This window comes from Zalophus californianus, chromosome 3, assembly GCF_009762305.2.
Source record: "Zalophus californianus isolate mZalCal1 chromosome 3, mZalCal1.pri.v2, whole genome shotgun sequence".
Classification (NCBI taxonomy): Eukaryota; Metazoa; Chordata; class Mammalia; order Carnivora; family Otariidae; genus Zalophus; species Zalophus californianus.
The window spans coordinates 77,432,990-77,458,614 of NC_045597.1; the positions used below are offsets into that span (position 1 = coordinate 77,432,990).

Consider the following 25,625-nt stretch of genomic DNA (forward strand, 5'->3'; position numbering starts at 1 on the left):
CTCCCTAACTGCACATGAAACATTCTACAAGATAACATGTTAGGCCATTAAAAAAAGACTCAGTACATTTAAAGTAGAGAAATTTTACAAAGTCTGTTCTCTGACCACAATGGAATAAACTTAGAAGTTAGTAATGGAAGGAAATTTGGGAAATTCACAAATATGTAGAAATTAAACAATTTCTGCTAAATAACCAATGGACAAATAAGGAGTCACAAGGAAATGTAGAAAATAGTTGGGTATAAATGATATTGAAAAATAACATACCAAAATGAATGGGGTTGCCGCAAGCAGTGCTCCGGGGAGGCGGGAACTTATGGCTGTCAGTATGTGTATTAAACAAGAGAAAAGATGTTAAATCAACCCAACCTTGAAATTAGAAAGTGAAGAGGAATCTATATGTAAAGGAGCAAAAGGGAGGAAGTAATAAAGATTAGAGAACAAATATGAGAAATCGAGGATAGAAAAAAAATAGAAAAAAAATCAACAAAAATACAAAGTGTTTTGCTGAAAAGAGAAAACAATTGACAAACCCTATTATCTATAAATGATGTTAGGTCTAACTGCTTTAAAGCATTTTCAAGATTTACCAAGAAAAAGAGAAAAGACACAAATTACAAAAGTCAAGAATCAGAAATACACAGGATTATAAAGGAATATTATAAACAATTGATGCCAACAAATTAGATAACTTAGATGAAATAGAAAAATTTCTAGAAACTCAGAAACTACCAAAACTGACATCAGAAGAAACAGAGTATCTGAAAGACAAGAGATTAAATTAGTAATTTAAAACCTTTCCACAAAGAAACACATAGACTCAGTGTGGCTTTCCTGCTTTATTATGCCAAATATTTGAAGAATGAGTACCAATAATTCACAAAAACTAGAGGAAGGAAGACTTCTCAACTCATTCTAAGTAGCCAGTATTTTCCTGATACCAAAGCTAGATAAAGATATCACAAGAAAACTACTGCCTGGTATAACTATGAATCTAAATTAAAAAATCCTCAAAATGTCCTAATTCAAGTTAAATTCCCAATAGAAATACTGAAGGTCTTTTACCAATGAATTCACTGCTGTTCTGCAGCAGTAAACTAGACATAATTTACTATTTACTGAATCCACAGGCTTTGAAATAATCTACTTATTTTTATTTTTTTTAAAGATTTTTTAAATTTTTTTTAAAGATTTTATTTATTTATTTGAGAGAGAGAGAATGAGAGATAGAGAGCACGAGAAGGAAGAGGGTCAGAGGGAGAAGCAGACTCCCTGCTGAGCAGGGAGCCCGATGTGGGACTTGATCCTGGGACTCCAGGATCATGACCTGAGCCAAAGGCAGTCGCTTAACCAACTGAGCCACCCAGGCGCCCAAATCTACTTATTTTTAAAAATGTAGAATATATTTACTATTTCAAAACTTAGGTATAAGATAATGTTTATATAACAGACCTCAATTCTCCAGCATTTAAATTTGCATAAAATGTGAATGCTCTGAAAGTCTTTTTCCCTAATATAAAGAAACTATTCATTTCCAAATTTTATTAATGTAGATAATCTACATGAATATTAATTATACATTGTGCAGCAAAATAACAATAGCTGTTTATGGTGAGTATGTGTGAGTGTCCTTCTGCACTTTAGAAACATACGTTAAGAATTCAGTGGTATTTTTTTCATCACGTACTTATGTAGTTCTCTTTAGCTTCCTGTTCAAACTCTGTTTATGTCTGATCAGTGATTTCTTTGCATAGATGCTATTAGGGAAAGTACAAAATTATTAGTGTCTATCTGAAATTACTTAAAGTTCAGACCTTAAGATACAGTGTCATTATCAACTCTGTTTCTATTAATTTGTCCAAAAGTTTCTATTAATGTATCTATTTGCTATCAAATAGTTCTGTACAAATGCTGAAAGCTATGACAGGTTATCTGACTTTCCTCTTAAGATGTTTCAAGACAAAACTTTGGGAATGCCTCATTCTAGACGTTGTGCATTTGAGGAGAGAGGCTGAGGAAAAACTGGGAAGAAGATAGGAAATAAAAGATAGAAAATATAAAGACACCTTTATGTTTTTTAGCAAACAAATAAAACATCCATGGTTAAATGTAACTCTTAGGCTTTGAATGTAGAAAGCCAGTAAAAATGCTTTAACAATGAACAAAGCTGGATGGACTACAAAATCCCAGGTTTGTTCTTCTGTTGAGCCCATTAGATCACTGTGGTCTCCAGGCCACCAAGTAAGCAAGTGATGAGAACTCCAGAGCAGGTTAGTTCTTTCCCTTCAGGGGACCCAGTGGTGGACCACCTGGGCTCTGGCCATGCTTGGAGGAAGGGGTGGTGCCATCCAAGAGGGCTAAGAAGAAAAGCAGCTGAGAGGCTGACCAGTTATTAGAGGCCAGGGTGTGCCAGAAGGTCTACAAGGAGGAGGGTTCACACTGCCTCACCAACTCTTTTCCCTGGAAAGGAGGGCCATGATACTTGTATTAAGACTTGTTCCTTCATGCTTTATTAGTTGTATTATTTATGCCCTGGCAGAATATAGAGCATCTCTACCTTACTCTATAAAGTTCTGTCACAGTGGGAAATTAACTTGAGTATACAATCACTTCCGATACAAGAAGCCTCCAACCCCACCATGAACCTTGTTCTGAATAATGCAAAAACAGATGGCCCTTGGAAGACAGGCAAGAGACTAGAGAGAGACACCCCCTGTGGCCCACCAGCCCTTTCTGAGGAATCTAGTAGAGGACCAGTGGCATTGGCAACAAAGAGATAACAGAAATCCTAAAATAAATGCGGGACAAGAATATTAACAAACAAGACAAAGTATACATAATAAGTATGCAAGTAGTTTTTGAGCCTTGTTAAATATAAAGTGAATAGAGCATATGTGCTTTGAACATAGATAAGAAGGAATGAAAGGATCAAGTAATGGCCTGGTGGTATTCATAAGGCATCGAATATTCATGCCTTAAGTTAGCCACCTGTTGGGCAGACCCCCTGTGGGCCAGCATAGCCTCTGCTGAGATAGGTATGATAGAAATGAACCACTGCTCAGCAGCTTTGAGGCAAGCTACAATTATTGACCAGATATAATTGCCCCTGTTGGCTGGTCTTCAACTCCTGCTCTTATAACACACCATCACCAGGAAGGGCCAACAGGACAGACAGAAACATGGCACAACACAGAATTTAGGGAGTGAGGTCTTCTCCTCTTTCTTGTACCCTCTCCCAAGTGTGTGAATCCACCAGTGATTTCCCTTTGCTTCTCACTGCATGTGTTAAATAAACATGGGATTCAAGTGATTTAATTTTAGCTATAATCTTTTCTCTTCTGCAGTGAAGTGTTATGTCACTTGGTTGTGTGTTGGAAGTGATTGTATACTTCAAGTTAATTTCCCACCGTGACAGAGCTTTATAGAGTAAAGTAGAGATGCTCTCTATTCTGCCAGTGCAGAAATAATACAACTAATAAAGCATGGAAGAAAGAGACATATGATGGAAAGTAGAATAAACCCAAAGTGCCTCATGCATAACAGCTGGGAGCCAAAGGGTATCCTCTACAACTGTCCAATCAAGTAGTAGAATTTCAGCGTGTTTAAGAAGACAAAAGTAAATTCTGAGAAAACTAATGCTATTAAAATGGGTGGGAGGAAAAAGATGGCCAGGTAATTTTCTAGTTGCTCTTAATAAAGAATAAATACATTCTACCCAATGAAAAAGGGAAATAAGATTATAAACTCTAACTATAAAAGATACTATAAGAACAAAATAATACAAAACTTTCTTAGAGCTAAAAATAACCAAAACAAAGAAAACACCTTACATAATGAAAGCCCTTTAAAACATGCATATATGCATGACAGAAGCAAGACCAAACATATCAGTCATATCAACACATTTAAGTGGGTTTAATTTATCTATAAAAATAAACATATATTCAGAATCATAAAGCAAAACTCAACTCTGTTCTGTTTCAAAAGGCACATCTAAAACCACATCTTCTGAAAGGTTAAACATAATATGTATATAGGTATGCCAGATAAAGGAGAGCATATGTTGTTGCTATTTTATAAGTCAAGTAAAAAGCACGAATTGAAACAAAGAAGTATTATGCTAAAATGTATAATTCATACAATGAAAATGTGACAGTTTTGAATATCAGTGCATCAAATAAAAGTAATGAAGCTTACGTAGTAGTAATTAAAGAATTTTCAAAAAACTCTTTTATTCTTCTCCTCTTAATCCAAGATAGATCAAGCAGCTAAGAAAAAGTAATGATATAGAAGAAATAAGCAAAATAATCAATGAATTAGAGTGGAGGTTAATATATTTTATTTTCTACTATAATTGATAAGAAAATTTATTTTCAAGTATATATGTAATATTCATGAAAATTGAACTTACATTAGGACACAAAAATATATTAATGTATTCTAAAAAGAAGAATTACTACAGACAACATTGTTTTATGTCAATATAATGTAACCAGAATTTTATTTCACAGTTCAAAACAAAAATGGACTTCACCTAAAATTTGAAAATATTCTAATAACTTATACTTGGGTCAAATTAAAATACAAAACAAACAATGAATTTTTAGAGAAGGACAAGACAGTTATCATATGATCTCACTGATATGTGGAATTTAAGAAACAAGGCAGAGGATCATAGGGGAAAAGAGAAAAAAATGAAACAAGACAAAACCAGAGAGAGAGAGACAAACCGTAAGAGACTCTTAATCTTAGGAAACAAACTGAGGGTTGCTAGAGGGGAAGAAGGTGGGGGGGAAGGGGTAAAGGGCTGATGGACATTGGGGAGGGTATGTGTTGTAATGAGCACTGGGTATTATATAAGACTGATGAGTCACAGACCTGTACCCCTGAAACAAATAATACATTATATGTTAATTAATTGAATTTAAATGTAAAAAAAGTCAAAAAAAGAAAAGGAGACAATAATGAAAATAGCATGTATCCAAAGCTATGAAAGACATTCAAGTAATACTAAAAGAAAATTTGTAGCCTTTAACACTCATATAAGTTTAAGAAAACAAAGGAAAATAAACTAAGCACCTGGAAAAATATATTTTAAAATACAATTAAATAAATAAAATTAGAAGAAAGGAATTATTGAAAAATAAGACAAAGTAATCAGTGTAGAACAAAAATGAGTAAAAAAATGAATAAGCAGAAAAAATGGGAGTTTTGATGCACAAACATATTAAAGGTTGATATACCATTCACAAACCTAATCAATACAAAGGGAAAAAGCTCAAACTCACAAAAGAAATTCACAGGATCATAGAGAATGGAAATTTTTAAAAAATCAGGAAACTGTTTTGGATAATTCTATGAAAATAAATATGAAACTCAGCATACAATTTTTTTCTAGGAAAATATAATTTAATAAACCTGACTCTAGGAAGGATGAAAAGCCAAAATAGATTTATTTCCATAGAAGATAAAATTAAAATTGTCAAAGACCTACTCCTCAGACTTTGAAACTAAAGGTAGGCTGAGACTTTCACAGGGAAATTTTACCAAATCTTTGAAAGGCAGGTAATTCCAATAATATTTAAAATTGTCCTAAAGCATTATGAAAGGAAAACTTGCTCATTTTTTAAAGAAGTGGGCATAATATAGATACCAAATTCTAATAATGGTTGTATTAATATGGAAATTTATATATTGGTATTATTTAAGAATATCAGTGCAAAAGTCTTTATAAAAAAAGTATTCCATAGCACAAGAAATTATATATTATAACCAAGTAGGTTTTATTCCCATATAATTCCAATATAATTTTATATAAAATGGAATTACATAAAATTCTAATATAATTTTAACATTATATTGGTGCTATTAGTCAATGAAATTATAAGTACAGATGTATGGAAATATAACAATCAGAAGGAAGAGGTAAAACCACCTCTATTTGTAAATATATGATTATCTAAATTCCAAATCCATCAATTAAAAAATCACAAACAATAAATTAAGTACCAATTAAAGCAGTAGTACATAAATTATCTATATAAAAATCAATAGCCTTCAAATACACAAATAACAATGAACTGGATGATATAATTAAAGAGAAAAGTACATTTTAAAGAGCAACAGAGATTATCAAGAAATGTGTGATAACTAAAAGTTAAACTTGAAACCTTTTTTGATGGACCCCAAGTAGATTTGAACAAGTGGAAACACATCGTGTCCTTGGAAAGGAGCACTCCAAATCTGAAGAAGGTCCGTTCTTTATAAATGTATAGAAACTTAATATCTCAATAAAAATAACAACTTTTTGTTTGTTTGGAACTAGACAATCAAATTCTCAGATTCATATAAAAAAATGAAGAAGTGACAAAAATTAGAGAAAATCTGAAAATGGAGAGCAACTGGGAGGGATCTTCTCTACCACATACTTACACATACTGAGCCTCAAAGATTAAAACGAAATGGCACTGGCATATGTATAAACAGATATCACTGGAATGCTAGAGAAAGACCAGAAACAGAACCGTGACACACAAGAACTTCAAATGTGGTGACAGTGGCATCCCAAGTTGGATATGTCAAAACATGAAATTATAAAAACACCAGAAAGAAAGCATGAGTAAATCATTTATGCCTTGGAATGGAAAGGGCTTTATAACTATGATTTTAAAATCCAGAAGCTACAGAGGCACCTGGGTGACTCATTCGGTTAAGCATCTGACTCTTGGTTCTGGCTCAGGTCATGATCTCAGGGTCATGAGATGGAGCCCAGAATTAGGCTCCGTGCTCAGCGGGAAGTTCCCTTGAGATTTTCTTTCTCCCTCTGCCCCAGCACCCTGCCCCCCAATGCTCTCTCTCTCTCAAATAAATAAATAAATCTTTAAAAAAATAAAGTCCAGAAGCTATATAAGACAGAGACTTAATGATCTGTATTTATTTATTTTGTTTTGAGCTTTTAAATCAGGTAAATGTATTACTTATTTAAACATGTAATTATACTAAGAATATTCTTTTAGCTCTAGCTTTCTAAGTTTTTTTTTCTTCCTGTGTATTCTTTTCATGCCCATTTAGAAGTGGTCCAGAAATTAAATGAGCTACTTCTGTGACCAATTCAGCACACCCACAAAAGGGTTCTGTAATATACTTTAGAAGAAACACCTCTCTAACTGCACACAGAGAGCAAGAGGGCCGAGCACTCTCCTGGGACCAGGAATCTGGTTGTTAATCCCAGCTTGGATAGCAGTAAGCCCCAGTAGCTCACAGCTCCTCTTTCCTCCTCTATCAGGTAAGGTGGATGGATCGAAGATTGCCAGTGTTTCTTTCAGCTTGGGAATCCCTTAGCAACGTCTACTCAGTTAGACATTTGGCATAAGCACTTTCAGGCATGTCTCATATTTGTCTTGGGAAGAACTGTCCAACATTCTAGTCCTGCAACCGATTTAGAGATTAAGCAGAATTTTAAAAATTTCTGTACTCTTTGCACCTATTTTTCCCTGAGGTATTTCTTCTTACACTTTTTTTTTTTTTTTTAGTTTGAGCACTTGTGTCCAGAAAGTGGTAAGCTCAAGGCTTTTATCAAAACAGATGAAAACGACTAGAACAATGTAGGAAGGGTTACAGTGACTCCAGTGTCCTGCTTGTCAGTGATTTAAAACAAAGAAAAAGGGAAGTAGGGAAGTATGGAAAGAGACTGTTACGTCCTAAAAATTCAGAGTAATTACCTAAGTGACTCCCAAATTTACTTGACTGAATTTCTTGGAGTAAATTTGGCACTACCATCTGCTTACTTATTTGCTTGTTTAAAATAGACTATAATTGATTTTTAGATTTAAACCTTCTGAAGACATTAAAAAAATTAAAGTTTATTCTGTCAGTCTTAGATAAAGTCCTCATTTGTTTTCCAGGGTACATCTGACTTGTAAAGCTTTAGTTAGTAATTATAATTTATTGACCATGTTATTACTATGTAATCGTCATTTGGAGATGAACATCATGTCCTGTTTAAGCATATTACATTTAAATTATCTACTATATTTCATTCTGAGAAACATTTACATTAAAGTTGATTGATTAAAAAATAATGATTTGTAATGGAATACAATGCCTTTGAGGTCAAATCTGGACATTGAATTTGCAATGTGTCCATGAATAGCTAAAGATAGAAGCCTTTTTTGAAGGTACATCTTCTCTAGAAAAAACACCTTCCTTGAAAAGGAGAGAAAGAGAACTAGGGCACATGTTAAGAGGATTGGGTCATATTTATGGAACTTAAAACTTAAAAAAAATACATGTAGGGGAACAAAAACACAGTTGATGCTTGAGCATTGTGATGGTTTGCCTCTCTTTGCGGCACTTGAAAAATAATTAATAAATGATCACATGTGAGTTATGTGACACTTAATCAATTTGTACCCCAAAATAAGTATCAGGTAAGGCACACTGATGGAATCAGAGCTAAAGCAGCATTGAGGTATTGCGGTGAGGAAGTGGCAGCTGAGATTTATAGCTCAGCGCTGTTTCCTGGTTACTTGTCCCACAAAATTTTAATGGACGAATAGAAGAGGAAGAATTGGAAACTATGCAGGGCAAACAGCACTAACAAATGTTCAGAAATTGGAATTCTGTAAGTTGACAGACAAAAATATAAGTGGCTCCATTAAATCAAGAGTCTCTGCTTGGGAAGAAGTAGTGAATTTGGTTGCTTGAGTAGGGCAGGTGCAGATGATAAACAGTTTTTAACATCTTGGAGAAATTTGGGTGTGATAACCCAAGTCTGTGACCTCTTGGGTCTGTCAGGAAGGAAAACACTTTTCCTCTACCTTCTCAGATTCGGAATTGGATGACCTCATATAAAACTGATAAAAGACAGATTAGCAAGAGAAAAGACAAAGTTCATTGACATAAATAAATGGGATCTCACAGAAAATGTGGCTCAGAAAGGCAGCTAGAATTTGGGACTTATACACCATCTTATTAGGAGAAGGGGAGAGGGAGAAAGACACTTCTGGGTAAGAAAATGACTTTTAGGCAAGACAAATGGGCTCTGAGGAGAGTAGTTGGAAGATATGATAGTTTTCTGACAATGTCTGTTTAAGGCGACTTCTTATTCTTGTGCTGACCTTTCCAGTGATAGGAGTCTGTTTTTCCTGGTTGGAAAACTCCTGGGGAGGGCATTTATAGCAGTTAAGTTCTTTTGGGAGACTCTGCTTTTAGGCAGATAAGTGGGGTGCAGGAAAACACAGACACACACACACAACTTTTCTTGTGTCTGTTGATTCTCAAATGTCTTCCTCTCAAAATGATCTTTATGCCACCGTGGTGTATTCTGGATCCATTCAGGCAGCAAAAATACAAACCATAGTGACATTCCCCAACTAGCCATATGCAAGATGGATGGCCCTGTGGCTTACCTGGAAGCCCTCTGGGGAAGGGTTGCAATAATCCGGGTTTGTGACTGATGTGAGTGAGAACCACGTTCGTGATATGAAGGAAGTGTATAAGAAATGAAAAACTGTGCTATCTTCATGTGAGCAAAAACAAGTCCAAAATTATTTTCAAAAATAACATCATCTCATCAACAGAGCATCAAGGAGACACATTGCCATGTAAACAAGATGTGACATTCCACTTTGTTGTTTCAAATTGCTTTAGATGTGTAAATATTCATCATTGCTTCAAAACTCTGATGGACGTAATGTGATTACATTGTTTACTACGACAATACATATTAATGGCTTGTTGAAAGTGTACATTGTCTCATTAAATCTCTTCTTTAGAGTTTTAAAGAGATAAATGAAAATGAAAGCATTTACAAGATATTTTTATATCTCCTTTCCTCAAACCTATCATCCTGCAGGCCTACTTTGGTTCCCAATTGCTGTCCTTTGAATGCCGGGTCTAAAGTGCATATCTGAGCCCCATCATTTCAACTCCACCTGACATTTACCACATCAATCACACCTCTGAGAAAGAAAAAAAAAAAAAAAAGCTTAAATGATTTTTCCCTATCTGTAGTGCTAGGGAAAGAAAAGATCTTTTAAAAATAATATATTAAATCTTTGTCCAAAAGTTTTCTTTTTAATATTTACTTATTTAAGTAATCTCTACACCCATCGTGGGGCTCAAACTAATGACCCCAAGATCAAGAGTCACATACTCCACTGACTGAGCCAGCCAGGTGTCCCTGTCCAAAAGTGTTTAATATAAATTTTTTTCTTTTTTTATTCTATTATGTTATGTTAATCACCATATATTACATCATTAGTTTTTGATGTAGTGTTCCATGATTCATTGTTTGCATATAACACCCACTACTCCATTCAGTACGTGCCCTCTTTAATACCCATCACCAGGCTAACCCAATCCCCCACCCTCCCTAATATAAATTTTTTCAAGGAGAATGAATACCAGGATGTGTCCAAATTCCAATCTTTGATTCTGGATACAGTTTGCAGAGAAGGCTCTGGTGTGTGAGCTCTCAAAGGGAACAAGAAGGCAGAAGAAACAAGAGTGACCTAGGGCTTCCACTAATTTTCCTTAAACATTTCATAGTCTTGGGGTGTGAATGTTCTCCCATGAGCATTAACTCCCACACATTAAACAGGATTGATTACATTTCTCATTCCATTGTACTGGTTTTCTTAGACTCTTAGAATTTGCCCCCAAATCTTTTCCTCCCTTCCCACCTGCTTCACCCACTTACCCTGGTACCAGCAAATGCCATGACCTTAGCATGGGCTGATCTTTTCTAGGCTGAGGAGTTCTCTTTTCTGTTCCTGTCTGATGGACAATTAATTCCTTCAGCTGTTTTTCCAAAGTTTCTCATTTGATCCTAGTATTTTCTGCAGTCAGGAAGGGTAAAGCCAACAATTCCTAAATTTGAAATCCTAAATTCCTGGGTACTTGGAGTAGTGTGGATGGTTATTAAATGGACTAGTGAAACTGCTTGGAACCAGTGGCTTGGATAGCATCGTAGTTGAACCCTTATTCCATCTAAGCTGCATGCTCTGGGGTAGGCCATACCAAGTGGCACTCGAACCCTTCTGATTCGAAGACTAATATTTTGTTCAGAGCATAAAGCCTGGACTATGTTTTTGTTATAAATGAAATGAAACTGTCTTATGCCTTCTAATAATGAAGGGGTTTTAAGTCATAGCTTTTCACCTTCTCTTGCTTACAATAGGAAAAAATTGCTTTTGCAGCTCAACCAAACTTATGAATGCCTGAAGTGGAAAAAGATACAAAGCAGAGCAACTCCTGAGAATCTATAATTTCATCATTCTGAGATAAACTGCAATCTTTAATTGCTCCTCTATGATAATTGTCTATAAAGATGGCTATAAGAACACCTAAGACAAAAAATTCTGTTTCTGTTTTATTGTCCCCTATGTGTGTGTGTATTCCTTGAGTGGATGTCCCCACTAACTCCCTACTTGCTTAACTGGTTGAGTTTTTTAGAAACATCAGCAACTAATAAGAGGTCAATCATTCCTCTGAATTATTGTATTTATTTGTCTATCCCAGGTTTTGTCAGACTAAGCACACACAAATTTAAACTGAAATTCAACTAGCCAATATGTTTGGAAATCTGCAAAATTATAATAAGAATTTGACATGATTTTGATTTGCAAGAGTTAAATCCTTAAATCCTTTTCTTTCTGTTGTTAACACATTTGTCAAGGTGCTATCCTTATTAAAAATGGAAAATGCTGACTCACACCTGCCTCAAAGAAAATTCTGTCTAGTGGTCGACTTGAAGAAACAATATCTAAGATTAGTGATTATTTGACATCTGCCATGAACCTAGTTGAGAACATCCTGTGCCCTTCCTCATTCCTTCTAGCAGCTTTCAAGTAGGTGTTGTCCTGCACCCCCTTTCACACTTGGGTAAATTGAACTTACAAGGGGTAAATATCTTATCTAAGGTCATGAAGGAAAATGTAGTTGCTCCTCAGAAAATGTACCCCCAGGGACTATTTAATTATTTTCTCTGGTTAATGGTTAATAACTACCATAGTTTGACACCCAGAAATTTTCTCAAATATTACACGTGAGTAGCAGTTCTGCCTAAAATCCACTTTTTTGGATTGAAATTGATTCACTGATGCAGGGTTATCTTTCATGCATGAGACCCTGTTTGATATTTTCCTTTTTGAAGACTGAATATTGTCAGTTCTCTTTTTACAAATGGTATTTTTCTGAGAGTGATGACAAGTATCTGGCAGTTTTATTTTTGTCTGCTTTATAAAATTTATATTTAGGAACCTATGAAACTATTCATGAAAGTGAATTCTCTTCTTTAATTTTTTATTATCTTTATACAAAACCTCCACAGACATTCCACACTCAGTGTCCTCTGAATCCATTTCAATAACTGCAGCTAAACCTGACCTTTCCGTGGAACATAAATGTAAGCGTGATATTCGCCACTGTTATTATACATTAATTTCAACAAAGATTACCTACTGGAAAAGGAGAACTGAGTGAATGTCTCTTTAGCTTGTTGTATGTGAGAGAATTTTTTTTTTCTGTGTTTGAAGAGTTACAGATTTTGTCTGAATGAAATGTTCGCTAATGATATACCTGGAAATGAACAGATGTTCATATCTTGATGGTTAACAATTTCCTTGTTTCTACCTTTTAATCTCTTGCTCTTAGACTAATGGATTATAATCGTCTGGTGTTCTAGGGGCCTGGAGATCCTCTTGGAGCACAAGGACAGCAAAGGGCTTTCTGAAACTCAATTTTAAGCATTTTTTTTTGTTGTTGTTGTTAAATTAAAATACAGATACCATCAATTTGGTAGTATCATGATATAAGAAGAGTGGGGTGCTTGTTTTCTCCTCCTGGGCTTTACATGGTTTCTTTTCTAAAAGGAAAGTTGGCTTAATGGAGACATCCAACTTTGGAGGATGCATTAGCTAGCAGTGAGTGACATGAAGGTCTGTTTACAAGGCTTTGTACTGAAGTCAAACTCAGCACACTTGGTGATTTTGCGTCCACTTTTAATCTACAATTTATGTACCACTGCTCATTCAATCTGAGACTTTCTTTCTGCTGCTTAGCAATGTGATCTCACAAAACCCACATGGAGGAGCCCCTGCCTGGGCTGAGCTGCAAGTGCCACAGGAAACTACCACCAAGATTTCTTACCTGTGAATTTTGTCCTGAAATTTCTCTCCTTCTGCCCTTTGGAGTGGGTCACAAAAAATGCCTGAAAGGCTTGAACAGGCTGAAGTCTCTGAGACTCAGAACACGGCCTTTGGAGAAAGATGGCAGCAGAGTAGGAGGACTCTACAATGGTCTCACCCCTAGAGCACAGCTAGACTACTATCAGATCATTCTGAATACCCGTAAAACTGACCTGAGTACTGACAACAAACTACACAACTAAAGGGAGAGAAGAGGCTGCATAGAGGAGGTAGGAAGTGCAAAGACATGGTTTTGGGGGAGAAAAGGATCTCAAATGCTGTGGAGGGGAGGGAGTCCTGATCACAGAGAAAGGAGAGAGAGAGACGTGCACGAGGAATTGCACAAGAACACTTCCCCAAAGCCATTGACTGGGAAAATGAGAGGCAACATTTTTCATGAGTTTTTGCAACCAATGGGGTTCAAAGACTGGAGGTTTAAAGGTCAGTGGACTTGGCTGGGACAGAGACCTGAGGACATTGCCTTACTCCTGAAGAGTAAGAAGGCACACAAATACTGGGGCAGATAGCATGATCTGAGGATTGCCTGGGGCACACAAGTAGAGACTGTTATTTTTGGAGTGCATCTTTGAGAGGTGGCATTGCCTCTCTGGGGACAAAAGAACTGGCAACTGCCATTATACTCCCCTGCTCCTTGGCATAGGCACAGAAATACTTGTTGAGGGCAGCTAACTGGACACCACTGTTTAGCCTGCTTGTTCCAAATCGCACGCCCTGCACTCTGGAGCAACTGCCCTTCTGGGTCAAACCTGCATCAGTGCCAGCACGGTGAGACCCTCCCCCAGAGGGCCAGCACAGGTCCCCACCACACCAGGTCCCTGAAGTCTGGAATTTTAAAAAGTCAGCAGGCTTGGCTGGGATAGAACCCAAAGTGCACTGCACTGCTCCAGGCAGGCAAGTGACCCAGAGACAGACAGTGTGAAATCAGCGATCCGAAAAACACCTGTGACCCACGAGGGGAAATTATTCACTCCTCTGAAAGTGTTTCCCTGAGTGCAGCGAGCAGGGACTCGCCTCTCCAGGGACACCATTTCCCTCGCCTGCCCTTCAGCCTAAACCAACTTCAGTAAACAGCACTGTGCCAACACAGTCTGCCTAACCTGCCTACACCAAGCTCCGGCCCCTGAGCTCTGCAGGTGCTTTTTTGCTATGGCAAGTGTGCCTAAAGACCAGCACTATGCCCCTCTCCCGGAAGACCAGCACAAACCCCCGCACGCATATCCTCTACTGACCATAGAGTTCTGCAAGGCTTCAGTTCTAGTGAAAACAGCATCAGGTCTCATTAAGAAGCAGATCATAGCACACCTAATTAAAACTCGCCACACTCTGGCCAAGGTTCAACACTGCCCACTGCAGGTAAGGAGAGCCCCTGCAGATGATTGTCCTGAGGGACAGAGCAGAACACACGTGCACACACCAGAGACACTCCCTGAAGTGCCAGGCCCTGGACCCTAGATGACCTCTTCTTCATAAAGCCATTACTCTCAGGAGAAGGAAACCTAACAGGCCTTTCTACCACACAGAAGAAGACAGAGACCTAGACAAAATGCCAAAACAGAGGAATTCATCCCAGAGGAAAGAACAAGATAAGATCATGACCAGAGATCTAATCGAAACAGATGGAAGTAATATGCCTGATCCAGAATTCAAAGCAATAGCCTTAGGGATACTCATCAGGCTTGAGAAAAGAATGGAAAACTTCAGGAAGGCCCTTACCACAGAGATAAAAGAGTTAAAAAAATATATAGTCAGAAATGAAATATACAACTGACATTCTGAATAGTCTGGATGTAATAATGATCACAAGGATGGAAGAAGAGGAATAAATAAGTGATATAGAAGATAAAATTATGGAAAATAATGAAGCTGAACAAAAGAGAGAAAGAAGATTTAAGGAACACAAAAACAGATTTAGGGAACTCAGTGACTCAAACGTACTAACATTTGTATCATAGGAGCCCCAGAAGAAGAAGACAGAGAAAAAGAGGAAGAAAATTTATTTGAGGAAATAATAGCAGAAAACGTCCCTAATCTGCAGAAGGAAACGGATATCCAGATCTAGGAGGCACAGAGAGCTTCCATCAAAATCAGCAGAAGCAGGCCAACACAAAGATTTATTGTAATTAAATTTGCAAAATAAAGCCAAACAATTATGAGAGAATATTTTCAAAAACTATATTCCAACTAATTGGAACAACCTGGAAGAAATGGACAAATTCCCAGAAACATATAAACTACCAAAACTGAAATAGGAGGAAATAGAAAATTTGAACAGACTGATAGCAAGCAAAGAAATTGAATCAGGAATCAAAATCTCCCAACAAACAAAAGTCCAGGGCCAGATAGCTTCACAGGAGAATTCTACCAAATATTTAAATAAGAGTTAATAACTATTCTTCTCAAACTATTCAAAAGAATGTGAAGGAAAACTTCCAAATTCACGCTATGAAGCCAGCATTACCCTGATACCAAAACCTGACAAAGACTCCCTAAAAAAAAGGACTACAGTCCAATATCCACATTGAACATGGATATGAAAATTCTCAATAAAATACTAGCAAATTGAATCCAACAATACATTAAAAGAATCATTTACCAAGGTCAAGTGGGATTTATTCCTGGGCTGCAGGGGTGGTTCAATATTCCTGAATCAATCAATGTGATATACCACATTAATTTTTTTTGATACACCACATTAATAAAAGAAGGGATAAGAACCATATGATCCTTTCAGTAGATGCAGAAAAAGCATTTGACAAAGTTCAACACCCACTCATGATAAAAACCCTCAACAAGGTAGGGATAGAGGGAGCATACCTCAACATAATAAAGGCTATAGGTGAAAAAACCATAGCTAATATCATCCTCAATGGGGAAAAACTGAGACCTATTCTTCTATGGTGGAATAAGACAGGTATGTCCTCTCTCGCCTCTGTTATTTAACGTAGTACTGGAAGTCCTAGCCTCAGCAATCAGACACCAAAGAGATATAAAAGGCATCCATATCATCAGGGAAGAAGTCAGACTGTCATTATTTGTGGGTGACATGATATGTTATATAGAAAACCCAAAAGGCTCCACCAAAAATTGCTAGAACTCATACACAAACTCGGTAAAGTCCAGAATTCAAAAATCAACATACAGAAATCTGTTGCATTTCTATGTACAAATAATGAAGGAAGTTTATCCATTTCTGGATAATAGTCAAAAAAATTCAATGAACACGTTCATTTTCTCCACAGCATTATTCACAATGGCCATGAGGTGGAAGCAGCCCAAATGTCCACCAGTGGATAGGAGAATAAAGAGAATGTGGTATATGCATACAATGGAGTACTTACTACTCAGACTTAAAAATGAAGGAAGTCTCATCACATGCTACCACATGTGTCAAGAGTTTAGCTCAACTACACCTCAGTATTGCTGCCTCTTCATCCATTAGTTGGGCCAAATGGCCTGCAGGCACCTTAAAACTGACCCTAGGTCCTTCATTCAAGCGCATGCCAGCAGCCTGCAGAGTCTCAAGCAAACCTAAGTTCCTGATGACTTCTCCAACAGCCTTATCAGTCTCTCCACCTTTCAGTATCATATACTTTATGGGCCACTTTAAGCCCCGGGAGCCTCCCGTGCAGCATACCCAAACCCCCCTCTCTTGGTTTAAATTGGCCGATCTGGCCCCAATCCAGCAACCCAAAAGCACTCTACCCTAACAAACACATGTCCCCAGGTCCTGCCTCTCTCTTGGTCTGCACTCTGCCTTGACCTCCCCCTGTGGCCTCTTGAAGCATGTCATGTACATGCTCCAGGACCTGTGAGAAATAAACTTCTCTGTTTCAGTTTCTGTTGTGGTCTGTTGTTGAACAGGAAGAGAGATTCAGTTTTGCAGGATGAAAAAGTTCCAGAGATCTGTTGCAAAACAATGCAAATATATTTCACACTACTTAACTGTACTTTTAAAAAATCATAAAGAGGGTAAATCTAATGTTGGTTTTTACAACAATTAAAAATCATCTAGAAAAAGAAAATAACCAACACACTGATACACACATACATACACCAGGATCTTTCTCACTTTTTGTGGGGTGAGCACTATTCCATCTCTTAATCTCCTCTCAGTCCTGAGGATAAACGTCCCTGTCCTGAGGCTTAGTTTGGCATATACTCTCCAGGCTTCTATTCCTGACTTCATTTCAAAACAGTCTTTGGTACCATGAGAGACGATGGACTCAGAGAAACAAACCGAGGGTTCTAGAGGGGAGGGGGCTGGGGGGATGGGTTAGCCTGGTGATGGGTGTTAAAGAGGGCACCCTCTGCATGGAGCACTGGGTGTTATACACAAACAATGAATCATGGAACCCTACATCCAAAACTAATGATGTACTGTATGGTGATTAACATAACATAAATAAAATTAAATTTTAAAAAATGAGGAAAATTAAAATTTTTCCCAGAGGAGGGGAAAAAAGTAAAACAAAACAAAACAAAACAAAACAAAAAACAGTCTTTGATTATTTTGCTTTACACATAGTGTTGTCTATCTGTAAGGTCTTTATGCAACTTCTTTTCCTATCTTACTTCTATTTATCTTTACTTCTACTAATCCTTCCTTGACCAACCTGCTTGCTTGTTCTGGGCTGGGTGCCCAGATGCTTACTTCTGCCAAGTACATAATAGATGTGTTTTAGTTGACTAGTTGTCTGTTTGCCCCCAGTGGTCTGTGAGGTTGTGGGTATCGGTGGTTCACATTTTGTGGGCTTTAAAAATTTATGTGAAGTACCTACCTACTTTAGATCCAGCACTTGGCGTGAGAGAGAGAGAGGGAGCTAGGGAATGTTTTTGAATAGATGGACTCTCAAGTTCGCCTCGTAAAATGACTAGCCCAAATGTGGCATAGCCCAAAAGACTGAGATTCGGCATTAGCTTACTGGATGAATTCTTTCTTGTGACATTTTCAAAACACAGAAGTATGACAAAAAGGACTACGTTTCTGAAATCAATACCTTATTTGGCTTGTTTTTCTTTTACATAAAGAGTAACTGTATGTTCAATTCACAAACATTGCACACCCTGTCCTTTTAATAGGGGTATTCAATTACTGAAGATAGCTGGGAACTGTCATTGCCATGTGAAGAGATCCCATTCCCTTAAAAAATTTATTTATTTATTTATTTATTTATTTATTTATTTATTTATTTAATTTAGACAATAATACAGATTTATTCATTTATAAATGTTGGGGGGTTTTCCAAAATGAATCTTTAAAAATTTTTTAATTTAAATTCAATTTAGTTAACATATACTATACTGTGTTGTTAGTTTCAGGGGTAGAATTTAGTGATTCATCAGTTGCATATAACACCCAGCGCTCATTGAATCACCTGCCCTCCTTACTGCCCATCACCCAGTTACCCCAACCCCCCACCCTGCAACCTTCAGGTTTTCCCCTAGAGTTAAAAGTCTCTTGTGGTTTGCCTCCCTCTGTTTTAATTTAAATGACAAGTTTCCCAAAACACTGTGGATAGTACTAAAAGCAGCAGAATCTAAGAGATCAACATGCTTTTTGAAGGAGTGGAGAGAGGGACAGCAGAGGAAGGGGGAAAAAAAAAGAAGTTGATTGGATGCCATAGGGAGGGAAGAAAGTAGCATTTGTTAAGGACTGGTCATTTCATTTAATGCTTCTCTGCATTTCACTTAGAAGGGAATGGAGAAAAGTGAAGACAGGGAATCTGGATTGCTTAGCTTGCAAGTGGTCAAGTGAAATTTCAGTTCTGAGGTGTGCATGCCAAACTCTATGGCAACCAGTATTTTATAATTTAAATTTACCCTACATTTGCAGAAGAATAAATTTGAACATAAGAGAATAATTTTATTATGGCTAACCCAAAGGAAGAAAAAGAAAAGTCTTCAAGCCTTTGATTAATGACTCAGAGAGTAATTTGACTGCATTATGATATGTTATTTGTTTCCTTCAGCAGATGGTGAAGTGGCTGTGGCTAACTTGATTATACTCATGAAGAAACTGAAAGCATTAGGAAGCTGTCTTGACAAAAGTAAAGGTGAGGCAAAGTACCAGGAAGGCCATTTTCCAGGTTTAGGGACTGCTCCTCTAATGTGGCTGCTGGGGTTGTGTTCTTGTAGCTACTACAGGTTATGTAACCAGATTTGGTCTGAAACTGGTAAAAGAACCAATCAGCAGTTTAGTGATGGAAACATCCTATAACAGCTTGGGATCTACTGAGCCTAGATCTTAATCAAATCAGGGTTTTAGATTCCAATGTGGAGAAGTTAATCAATGGTATTGATGTGTGTTTAAAAAAAAATACCTGCGAATAATACATTTTGGTTTTAATTAGTGATGTGGGTCCACAAGCAAACGGTCAAGAAAGAATTCTCGAGACATTTTTGGTGCATAAAGGTGCTTTTATTAAAGCACAGGGAGAGGACTTGTGGGCAGAAAGAGCTGCCCTTTTACTGTATGAAACTGGTAGTTAGTTATATGCTTAGTGCTCATGGGGGAGGAGATGTGCAGGGAGTGTTAGATCATAAATGTCTTTGAATTTCTACTCGTAAAACTACTTTTGCAAGGTTTCCCTGGTGCTTATCAATCAGCTCAATATTAACTATTATTGGTGAGACATACAAGCAGTCCTGAGACCCTTTAAGAATGTAGCAACCAGCACGTATTTGATCCTTATCGAAACTATGCAGGCTATAGGTTAGCCTTCTAGCTAAAGGTGAACATTTTTCTGCTTCTATTCCTCATCATCTAGGACAATGCAAATAGAAGTAGAAGTTTCACACTTTATGGTGCTCTATAAAGCTACATTGGTATTAATATTTGAAAGAATATGGAACAAAAATCAGTTGGAAGCAATAGATATGTATCATAAATCACCCCTACAAGGGTTGCTTCATTGCTTTTCCATAATTTTTCGTGGGAGGTGGGGGAAAAAAGAGATGAGAAAAAAATATTACCTTAACAATAGTCAGAATTGGTGAAGGTTTTAGAGAAAAGTAAGACACAAAATCTATAACTTCTATGTGAGTCAACATTCTACTAAGAAAATTATGTCACAGAATCTTTTTATGAATTTCAAGAACAAGTGCATGAAAAGTGAAATTTGCAAATTTTTATATTGGCTAATATTTTTGAAGATGCTATAATACACAACGTGAAATGGAAAAAAAATAAAAACAACTGATGAATTAAAAATTGATACAATAAAAGAGAAGTTATCAGTCTTGTGTGAAGTGGAATCCTCAACAGAACACACAATTTTTATCAGTATTTCTTTTCTTAGTAGGACCTTTCTTTTACATGTCCAAGATATAAAGCCAGCAACATAAACCACTTTCTTCTACCAAGTGATGTTCTCTGGGTTCGCATGATTTCATTCAGACCACACCCAAGGTCATTCATGTCATCTCCTTCCCCAGGGGATGAGACCCTGTGTGTTCTCGTCACTACAACCTACCTGGCGCCACGTAACAGTGCTCAGCCCAGTGAATGTGTAGAAGATCTGTTGTACGTAGTCAACAGTCAACTTATGAATGAGGTGTGGTCCAATGGTAGCTTTTTAAGACTATTTTGCATTGAAATTACATTATGTGTAGTGATTTTATTTCCAAACTAGCACCAAAGTGCAGGTCAGTTTTTATTTCGAATATCCTCCTTCATGTTCTTCTTACAGCATGAAACATGAAAACATTTTGGTAGGACAGTGAGTTGGTATGGACAAAAGCTTCTGGTCAGTGTTAATGCCTGCGCCCATGGCCTCTTCAGAGCCAGAACTCAACTACTGCTTTCGGAGAGAGCCAGAGTTTGTCCCTCCTTTATGGTTTTGTCCTGAGCTTGCACAAGGGCCTTTTTTTAATTAACATATAATGTATTATTAGTTTCAGGGGCACTGGTCTCTGATTCATCAGTCTTACACAATTCACAGGGCTCACCATAGCACATACCCTCCCCAGTGTCCATCACCTAGCCACCCCACCCCTCCCACCCCCCACCACTCCAGCAACCCTCAGTTTGTTTCCTGAGATTAAGAGTCTCTTATGGTTTGTCTCCCTCTCTGGTTTCGTCTTTTATCATTTTTCCCTCCCTTCCCCTATGATCCTCTGTCTTGTTTCTCAAATTCCTCATATCAGTGAGATCATATGATACTTGTCTTTCTCTGATTGACTTACTTCGCTTGGCATAATACCCTCTAGTTCTAACCATGTCCTTGCAAATGGCAAGATTTCATTTTTTGAAGGCTGCGTAATATTCAATTGCATATATATACCACATCTTCTTTATCCATTCATCTGCTGATGGACATCTAGGCTCTTTCCATAGTTCGGCTATTGTGGACATTGCTGCTATAAACATGGGGGTGCACGTGCCCCTTTGGATCACTACATTGCACAAGGGCCTTTTGATTTTTTTGTTGTTGTTGTTGGGGGGATAAAGATTTATGTTACCAAAGAGCTACAATAGGAAACAGAATCTGTTCTTTCTTGCTTCTTCCTCTCCTTTCCCTTTTCCCCCTTTAGACTTTGTGGGAAAAATAAGGGCACACATAGCAGAACATCATTTTTGTATAGGGAATGGGGTAAAGAAGTTGGAATCAGGAGCAGAATGCATCAAGGCAATGAGAGGAAATGCCCCAAGGAAGATCAGTGCTGGGCTGAGAAGTCAGTAGCTGGGGCAGAGGGAGGCATGGAAGGCTTTGCCTTCCCTGTCCTCCCCTCCTCCATCATGATTACCCCCATTGCTATCACTGAAATCTACACTGCAATAGCCTAACTATGGAAGTAATCCAAGTGTCCGTCAACAGATGAATGGATAAAGAAGAGGTAGTTTATATACACAATGGAACATTATTCAGCCATAATAAACAATACTCTTGCCATTTGCAACAACATGGATGGATCTAGAGTATAATGCTAAGCGAAATAAGTCAGTCAGAGACAGACAAATACTGTATGATCTCACTTATATGTGGAATTTAAGAAACAGAACAAAGGAAAAAGAGAGACAAACCAAGAAACAGATTCCAACTATAGAGAACAAACAGATGGTTACTAGAGGTGATAGGTTAAATAGGTGACCAAAAAACCCCCACAAAACTGCCTACATTGGCTTAGGGAAAATCAAAATAGGAAGAAAGTTTAAAAGAAAGTAATGCAGGTCCCCCCAAAATACAAAAACTGAAGCTGTATAATGCTACTAAAAATCAGTTTACAGACACAATCTATGCAGATGTATCTATCTATACAAAAATATAAAAGTTGAAACCGAAGAAAACAATAGACACAAATCCTATAGGGAAGAGTAAGAAATTCCTCTACCAGTTTTGCTGGGCCAATTATATCCAGAGTCAATGCACACACATCCACATAGACTTTACATGTATCCAGGAGGATCTGTGCCTTTCTCTGTTCTTTGCACTTTGAACTTCAGTATGCCAAATCCTTTTCTAAAGCAAATTAATTTTTTTAAAAGGTGGTTAACCATTTCTTAAACTACCTGTTTCACAAGTCGGTGTTTTCTTCTCTCAGTTGAAATGAGTTTTATTTTGGTGGGACATTTGGGCTTATGCAATATTAATAAATCATATCAGTAAAGCAGCAGAAGAATAGAAAAACTGGATAATGCTGTACAGAATTGCTGGTGTTTAAATAATCAGTCATAGGCTTCTATTTCAGCAAATATTTGCCCCGGATGCACCCAAATTTATATTTGACAGCTAAGTTTGATAAGATTTGAAGGACATCTTTGTTAGAGATAAAAGTAAGGAAAGGAATTTTCAAAAGACAGCCCAGGCTTCTCAAGTGGTGGTAAGAAGGCAGAAAGAGAGATAGAATTGGATGAGGTGATGCTGAGAGAGCATGATTTTGTTCCTGCTGGTTGGGTCATTTTCCCAGTGGGGGTGAGGGCGATATTTACAGCTAGAGAGCAATGCCTGCTGGGCCTGCTGCCCCTGCAATATGGCGGCCTGCTGGAAGCGACGGGAGTCCCTCCACTCAGCAGCCCTGGCTACTTCTTCCAGATTTGCTCTTGGTAGTAAAATAATGTGCGTGCGTGTGTGTGTGTGTGCGCGCGCGTGCGCATGCGAGAGCGTGTGCGCGCACGTACGTATTTCTTTAAATGATGCTTTAATTAAAAAGAAAAACATGATTTGCTAATCAGGAGAGATCACATAAGAGCTTTTTCTCGGAGGTTTTGAGATAATAGAATGGGCTAATTAAGTTCTTTTCTGCTTCAGTAGCTTCAGTTGCTCCTGGTGCATGTTGTCATTCCTGATTTTGCAGATGCTCAATGGCACACAAAAGAGAGTAGTGACTGTCCTTGGGTTTCATTTTAGTTGTGTTACAGAATCGTCAGGAATGAGTTATGTTATCTTTGAACACAGATGGCAACCATGTACACCTTTTCCATAATAACTGTATCATATTAAGCAATCCTGAGAGTCACTTTAGGTACATATTGTATAATGTAACTAGCTATAATGTATTGCATAATGCTACTAAAAAATAGTTCACAGAGCAATCTATGCAGATGCGTCTATCTCTACCGGTAATAAATGTAAAGTAACATAAAATAGAGTTTGTCATGGAGCCTGGTTCTCTCACCTGATTGCAGAGCTAATGTGGCCAAGGAGGCAGCTTCAATTTCTGGGGATGCTGCTCACCTTTGTATCTGTCTTACTGTCACAAACTGTTACCACTTGAGCCATCAACCTTATGGATGTATCTCATTAAATCATAAGGTTCTGGAAATTGAGGGAATCTTAGCAACTAACAGTGTATTAATATATAGATAAGAAATGGAGGCCAAAATATGGGAAAAGGTGTACTCACGGGCACAGCAAGTGCCAGAATTTGTGAGTGCCTGGTTAGAAGGGGGGATGAAGGTAGCATAGGACTATGATTTACTTAAACGGCGCAAAGTTTCTGCCGTATTTATGGTTTTTCTGGTTGAATATGGATGACAGGACGTTGTTTAAGAAATTCAGAGACTGATACAGACATATTTAAATCCATCTGCATATTTCTGAGCTATTCTTACCCTTATTCTCCCACCTCAGACATTGTACAAAGAAATGAATTGAAATGTAGTTCATAAAATATGTGATGTTATAGACAGCAGAAGAATACCATCTGTCAGTAATTACAAGTTCCTCGGATGGATTGTCCCAGAGGGCATGTGGACGCTTGCTTGGTTGCCTGAAGATACACTGGAGAGTAGAATGGCAATTACCTGGAAGAGCCAGTTATCTCATACCTAACGTCAGCCCTGCAGGCGTATGCTTGTGCGCAAAGAGAAGGAACTGAGCTCAGGAATCAGCATCCTGGCTTCCTACCTCCTTCATCCTCTGACTGTAAGAATCGCCTTGAAGAGACTCATCCCTAACCGGTGACTTTCTCATCCTAGTTTTTCATGCTTCTCCTTCTGCTGCTTCTTCATGATATTAGCAGCTAAAATTTACTGAGTGTTTACTACATGTCAGGTAGTTTACAATATTATCTCATCTAATCTTCACAGAAATTCTGTGAGGTTAAGCAGGGCATTTAAATCCCAGGAGGTGGGATTTATACACGGACATTCTGAGTCTGGAGCCATTGTCCTTGATCATTACCTTATTCTCACTCTTCAATACCATCTTTGGGCTCAGGAAAGTAGTCCTAGTAATGAATTATGTTGGAAAATTCAGGATTAAAATGACATGATTAACATTAAATCATGCTAGGGATGCCAAACAGGGTTTACACGAAGTTGAAAATATGTCCATGTATTTCAGGTTAATATACTGATTTTTTTTTTTTACGTATAGTTTTCAAATTATTGAAAAGCTTATTAAAATCAATCATGTAAGTGTATAATCTAGTCCTTTTATTTTTATTTATTTTATTTATTTTTTAAAAGCTTGTATTTGTTTATTTGAGAGAGAGATTGAAAGAGAGAGGGAACACAAGCAGGGGGCAGGGGGAGAGGGAGAAGCAGGTCACGTGCTGAGCAGGGAGCCTGATGTGGGGCTCGATCCCAGGACCCTGGGATCCTGACCTGAGCTGAAGGCAGACGCTTAACCGACTGAGCCACCCAGGTGCCCCTAATCTAGTCCTTTTAAAAGGCATTATAACCCCAATGAAAATTTTAAAGTGATTGTTTTATTTATTTATTTTTAAGATTTTATTTATTTGTCAGAAAGTGAGCACAAGCAGGGGGAGAAGCAGGCTCCCTGCTGAGCAAGAAGCCCCATGTGGGACTTGATCCCAGGATCCTGGGATCATGACCTGAGCCGAAGGCAGACACTTAGCTGGCTGGGCCACCCAGGGGGCCCAAAGTGATTGTTTATTTATTTATTTATTTTGTTTATTATTTTATTTTATTTATTTATTTGACAGAGGGAGACACAGCGAGAGAGGGAACAC

General features: G+C 37.6%; 1 pseudogene; it reads left to right on the plus strand.

Annotated features, from left to right (window-relative positions):
- Positions 1–14,357: 14,357 nt before the first annotated feature.
- The window catches only part of LOC113920420, a 39,224-nt pseudogene continuing 27,956 nt past the window's right edge, over positions 14,358–25,625 (plus strand).